This window comes from Magnolia sinica, chromosome 17, assembly GCF_029962835.1.
Source record: "Magnolia sinica isolate HGM2019 chromosome 17, MsV1, whole genome shotgun sequence".
NCBI classification, from domain to species: Eukaryota; Viridiplantae; Streptophyta; class Magnoliopsida; order Magnoliales; family Magnoliaceae; genus Magnolia; species Magnolia sinica.
Window position 1 is genome coordinate 5,415,152 of NC_080589.1, and position 6,990 is coordinate 5,422,141.

General features: G+C 38.8%; 1 non-coding gene across 1 annotated transcript; it reads left to right on the forward strand.

Annotated features, from left to right (window-relative positions):
• The first annotated feature begins 603 nt into the window (after positions 1 to 603).
• Positions 604 to 710, forward strand: LOC131232019 (small nucleolar RNA R71). The gene has a single exon (XR_009164627.1). It is a non-coding gene; the product is annotated as a small nucleolar RNA R71 (small nucleolar RNA).
• Positions 711 to 6,990: the final 6,280 nt, after the last annotated feature.

A 6,990-nucleotide genomic window follows, 5' to 3' on the forward strand; every position in this document is an offset into this window, starting at 1 on the left:
ATTGCCTGAGCTAGCTCTTGTATGGAATTTTGAACCGGTTCCTCTTGAGGTTTCACTTGATTTGGATTTTGATTGAAGAAACCTGGAGGAGTAGCCGTTTGTCCATTCCTCCAACTAAAGTTTGGATGATTTTTCCAACCAGGATTGTATGTATTGGAGTTAGGTCCAGTAAAAGGTCTTTGATAGTTGTTTACGGCATTGGCTTGTTCATTCAACACTCCTCGAAAGGCGGGTATTGTAGGATAATTTTCAGTTGTATGAATGTTGCAATCACAGATGCCGCAAACAATTTCATTAACCTTATCCTTCTTTCCTTCCATGGCCTCAACTTTCCTTATGAGCGTAGTCACTTTACACTTGAGATCATCCTCTTCTTTCAAGAGATATAATCCACCTTTCTCCTTTAATTGAGTCGGCCTAGACGTGGTGTTCGCCATTGGGTAATAGTCCCATGATTGTGTTTTTTCAGCGAGACTATCGAGGTAATCCCATACCTCGTCAACATCTTTATTAATGAACTCTCCATTACACATTGTCTCGACCATTTGGCGCATGGAAGATGTCAGTCCATCATAGAAAAAATTTGTAATGCGCCACGTTTCAAATCCGTGTTGTGGGCATGAACTGACCAAATCTTTGAACCTTTCCCAACATTGGAAGAATGTTTCATTTTCCTTTTGGGCAAAGTTCATGATTGCTTTTCTGAGGGTAATCGTTTTATGATGTGGGAAGAATTTTTTTATGAATTCCCTCTGCATGTCGTTCCATGTGCCAATGGATCTAGGACGCAGTGAATGTAACCACGTCTTAGCTTTCTCTTTTAAGGAAAAAGGAAAGAGTTTCAGCCTGACTGTATCCTCAGATAGATTAGGAAAACATAATGTAGCTATAATCTCATCGAACTCTTTCAAATGTAAATATGGACTTTCTGATTCAAGTCCATGGAATTTGGGAAGGAGTTGGATAACTCCTGGCTTGATGTCCATTTGTCCTGTGTTTTCAGAAAAAATCATGCATGAGGGAATACTCACTCCCGCCGGTTGTAGATAATCTCGTAAAGTACGAGGCGAGGGTGCCTGTTGCACCTCATTTTCATCTTGAGTATCCTCTACCCTAGGTGGAAGTAGAGGAGGTTGGTCTTCAGCCATAACTTCAGTTAACTCAGGAAATTTCGAGTGGTGTCTAGTCCTGCGATAGATAGTCAACCCCTCAACCAATCCTCCTTCAGTCAAGAGACGTCGAGTGTTATCACGGACCCACTTGGGCATGAAACACTCGCAGCCCTTAATCAAATTTAAAGCCTAATCCTAAGAAAGGAAAAGAAAATCTAAAAAGAAAGAGAGAGTTTGGAAAGAAATTACCAAATTGGAGTCCTAAGTTAAAGACCTGCAAAAAAAAAAAACAAAATAGGTTAGATTCTAAAAAGAAGAAAAAAAAAAAAAGAACAATCCTTTAAAAGAAAGATAGCAGTAAATTGATTTCTAAAAGAAAGAATTAAAAGAAAGTGGAAATCTCTAAAATAAATTAGGCAAGACCTAAATTAGAAAGTAGATTACTAAAAGAGAACTGAAAAAATAGAAGGTAGGTAAAGAGCTTACCGAATTAGAAATTTCTACCTTAAAAGCCTACAAAATAGAAAGGTTAGTTTCTAAAAAATTCTAAAAATAAAGTAGGAAACAAAGTAGATTCTAAAAGAGTTAAAATTAGAATGTTACTAAAATAGAAATAGAAGGTTAATTTCTAAAAATAAACTATTCCCTACAGAAGGGAGGATACTAGAATTAGAAAATTTTTAAAATTTAAACCCTAATTCTAAAAATAGGAAAAAGTAGAGAGATTAGGAAGGAATTACCACTTGAGAAACTTATGTCAAGATCCTATAAAACAGGAAACAAGTCAGTTTTGAACTCAAATAAAAATAAATAAAAAATTAAGGTTAGTAAAATCCTAATCTTAAACTAATCCTAAAACCAATTAATTTCAGAGAATCGTAACCGTCAGTCCCCGGCAATGGCGCCAAAAACTTGTTCACTCCCCAAGTATAGGGTTGTGATGTAGTAATAAACTCGGTAAGACCGAGGTCGAATCCACAGGGACTAATACCTGTACGTTATTTGAAACCAAGTAGAACTAGAACTAGACTAAGATGTGATCTACACCGAATAGAATTTAAGGAATAATTGTGGAATAATTATCTAAAACTTTAAGGAATTTAGAGGAAGGAAACTAGGGATTCAGATGATCCACTTGTAGAGATCAGGGAGATCTTATGCCTGCTTCGAAAATCATGAAAATCAACTAGACTTCCTTTGATATAGTTTTTAAGAGATGAAAGGTATATGAATTAGAATGGATTCCATCATCAAACCATGTCCAGGAGACAGAGCAAACAACAGAATTAGACTAATTATCAACCAATCAACAATGCATGAAAGTTAGGAAGGATTCCGCCATCCGACCATGCCCAGGGGACTATGGAGAACAACAGGGCTTCCTGACGTCATGAACATCAAAAGGAAAAAGAAATACTCAAAATCATCGCAGATCCATTGTAATTTCGGTCACAACAAACCCTTAAAAATAACTGAAAGTATTCTTTTTAATTTGAACAAAAATCAATATCAGTCCATCTAAACAATAGGCACAAGCAAAGTTTCTCCCATCAGACTACAAGCTTCACCTCTTAGCCCTAGCTAAGAGGTTTAGCCACACATGGATGGCCTGAACCTCAAACAAATACAAAGAAAAAGAACGGAACACAAAGAAAAGGAAAGAAAAAAAAACACTTAAGGCTTTTTCTCCCACTCACATTCCAGCCTTTTCACGTTCCAGCAACCCTCTCTCCAAAACTGAGCACAGCTCACGTGCCACGTTCCAGCAGCTCTCTCTCCAAAACCGAGCGCACTCCTTTTTCCTTCCAATGCTTCCTATCTTCATGTTTTCCTCCTCTCCTCTCTCTCCGTTTTCCTTCCTTTTTAAAGATGAAAAACTCCTCCAGAGCTGCTGTGGAGTCCCACCGGAAATAGGTTGCAGAAACAGTTCTTCCGCAACCAGGAACGCATGTCCCTGTTTTGGTGCAGCAACACTTGAAAACCGACTTGCGTCGGCTCGGAATTGTGGCGGAATGATGGCCCAGATTCCTGATTTGGCTTCATGAACGGGATCAGGACCCCCCTTGGCATCCTCTGGACGGTCCGGATCACTGATTCGGCCTTGATAGTGATCACAGAACGGCCCACCGTGGCCGTTTTTCACGGATGTGCGTCCATGCGTAAGCAGGGAACGCTGTGATGATCGGTGGGCCCCACAGTATAGTTTTTAGAGAAATTCACCCCGTTCATTGGATTCCTGACGAAAAATAGGTCAGGAAGGGTGGGTTTTCTTAAAATTCTGCATGGCCCATTGTATCAGATCCCTTCACCGTCCATCTTGCTTTTGGACGATCAAAAATGAATCTCCGGGACCTTTTAAGAATTTTTCACCTATGCATGCATGATATGGCCCTTATGATTCACATGGACGGTCCAGATCTGTCTTTTGAACAATGCCTGGGCCCCACAAACGCCAGCCGCGAGAGTTCTGTTTTTTTTTTTTTTTAAGAAGAGACGTCCCTGTGTTGCCATGCAGTCTTAGTGCAAAAAGTGTACTATGTACACTGTATGATGATTATGAGAAATCCACACCATCCATCTTGTTCTTCTCATGATTTAAGGCATTGAGACCGAAGATGAGGAGTATCCAGAGATCAGGTGGGTCCCAGATCAGTAAATTGTGGGCTGATCTGTCCGTTGGGCCCCTTCCACAGCGATCCAATGGATGAAAATTTACGTGTACGGTTAATTTATGACCCTCAGGCCATGTATAAAGTTTTGAGCTGATCGGATGGCGAGAACCCTGTGATCTTGCATTTTGGATGTCTTTTGGGCCACTTAAGCTCCAATTTCTTAATTTTCTTGAATCCCTGGCATACACATCCGTCGATCTTGGTCTCCTGGGGTCCGTCGCTTGCTTTGGTGATTTCAGACCGCTAAATCCATGCTTTTAGTACCTTTTTTCCAGTCCAGGCTCGTAAACACGCCCTGCAACACAAACACGTTTTAAATCGGGCCGTTAAACAGTATCATGTTTGAAAACCCAGGTAATAATAGGGTCTGATATGCAATATTTGACCCTCAACAGAACCCTCCACGACTGGTCGTGACTTGCCCATGACTGATCGTGAGGAACCAGAATTCGTTGTTGTAGTTTGAATCGTAGCTGATGGACTAGTCGTGAACAAGTCAGCACTGTTCACACGACCGATCGAGCAGACTCCAAGACTGGTTGTAGCTCAACCAAAAAATTCTGAAATTTTGCAACAACTTAGGACTGGTCTTGGAATTTCTTAGACTGGTTGAGTCAGTTCTAGGACTAGTCGAACAAAGTCTAGGACTAGTCTTAGAACAGACCAAACACTTATAAAAAGATTTAATTGACTTATGTATATAAAATGACCTACCCTAAGGTCAATCTAAGGTCATTCATACCTTAAATGTAAAGTATGGACATTGATTCTTCATTTCTTCAGATGATGATTGACCTTTGAAGATTATGAAACTTGATATCTCTATACTTGATGTAACTTGAATATAAGATCTTCTAAAGCTTGGATTTGAATTATACTTCATCTTGTATTTTAGTCTTGAGTTGTACTTGATCTTGAGTTGTACTTGAGTCTTGAACAAGAACTTGTCTTTTGATGTAGCTCTTGTAGCTCTTGAAATACTCTGGACTTTGAAGCTTATAGGAGTGGATAATGTACTTGACCTTGCATGTCTTGAAGTAGAGCTTCATTCTCAACTTGAAGCATTGTGATGCAGTGCCTTGAACATATAAATATTCTTATGCTACACAAGACACAGAAAGTGTTTTTAGCACCACAAAATTTGACAAAACAAAGGAGCAATCAACCATAGCACTTACAATCTCCCCCTTTGTCGAATTTGTGACAAAACACACTTAACAATAATATGACCAATATGCACACAAAAATCATGCACCAGTTATAAAAGAAAACCAGTTATAGTCTGGTTAAAGAATCATGCACTAGTTATCATCAACTAGCACATATCATCATGAAGTAAACACCTTCTTACTTACTCCCCCTGAGTAGCACATATATAACCATAAAAATAATGCTACTATCCATATCCATAAGCAATCAATCCAAAACTTGAAATATTTCTCCCCCTTTTTGTCACAATATGACAAAGGAAGAAAATAAGAAATGGAAAAGGATAATAAACAAGAGAGTAAAAAAGGAATTAATTAGGCAAGATATGAGAGATAAATAAGTAAATTCAAAGTTCACATATCAGTTACCAGCAAAAATCAAAGTCAACCAAAGCAAGTCTTACAAGCTGAAAGAAAACAAAGTTGTATAAGAGTTATTACAGACCATTGGATAAAAACACCTAATCAGATCCTGAAGAAGGAGCAGGTATGGTAGGATCAAGTTGATGAAGGCCCTTGTTTAAGTGCCTAAGACACTTGTGTATATATTTAAATTATAAATCATGGGCAACATTTATGTTCTCTACCTTCTCCTCAAGTACATGTAGACGAACATCAAAATTAAATGGCTCATAGTCAGGATCATTTGTAGAGTCTGATTCAAGTTCATAAAAAATGTCATCCATATTTATTTCATCAGGAAGAAGATTGTCACCTTCTTTTACATTCCCTCCTTCAGCTCCACCACCACCCACATCCACTTGGCCAGGAGCTAATTCCAATTTCATCTTGTTAATATTTGAATTGTTAAAAATCAGGTGATGAATAGGAGCCTCTCCAAGAGGCATAACAACTAGCATGTGAGTAGCTAACACAGTCATAAGATATGCAAATGGAATATCACTGTGTCCTGGATGGAGACGAAACTAAATGATAAAATGACATATCAAAGATGGAAGACAAACTTGAGTACCAGAGACGATGGAATGCAAAACCCGAACCATAAAGGAAGTCAGTTCTATTTTATTACTAGAATGCGGATACAGATTTGAAATAAAGATTCTGTGGAAAACCCTGTATCTGGGTAACAAGTACTTTGAGGGGAGCGCATTCCCCTTATGAGTCCATTGCACATCCATATTGCATAGTGCTCTAGTGAGCATGCGTTTTTCTGATTCTAAGGGTTTCTCAACTAGAGTATGAATAGGAATACGCTCGTCATTAACAGGTATGTCCATTAGAGCCGAAATTAGATGACGGTCTATATCAAATGGACCTTCTCCAGTAGCTATTTTAAACATTAAATTCTTAGTCGAAAAATCAAAAATGCAAATAAACATAGCCTGTGCAATAAATTGCTATGCTAGCCCACCCCAATGTAGGATGTTAGCCCAGCCTGCAGCTTGGAGGAGAGGAAGGAGACCAAAAGGAGCAATGTGTTTAAGATCAATAGATCATTCAACAATGACATTACGCAATCGCAAATCTCACACATGTGCGGGATCATCTTCGGGTGACTGAAGATGGCGCCTTATTAAAGGAGTCGATCTAGATGAGGAAGCACCACAGGAAGTTTTCTTTTTCCCTCTAGCATCCATTTGCAATTAAGAGTACAAAGAATTAAGAGATCATAATGGATGTAAAATGGGGTTTAGCTAGAACAGATTTTTCAAAAGAAAACCCCAAAATCTCAATGAAACACAAAATAAATTACTCCAAGAGTGAAAATGAAGTAATATTGACTAAAATCCACAAGAAAAACACAAATGATGCACTAACCTTAAAGATCTAGGAAGGAGGGTATGACCGGTCGGGCGTCGGCTCGTTGGAGAGAAAAGATGAAATGAAGAAGCAGGAGTTTTTTCCAAATTTTAAAAGGTCCAGTGCGCTATACGACTGGTCGTGGGTCGTCCTCGACCGGTCGTGCCACGACTAGTCGAGGACGTCCTCGACTGGTTATGTACCAACTAAAATATATATTTTTCACATAATTCTGAA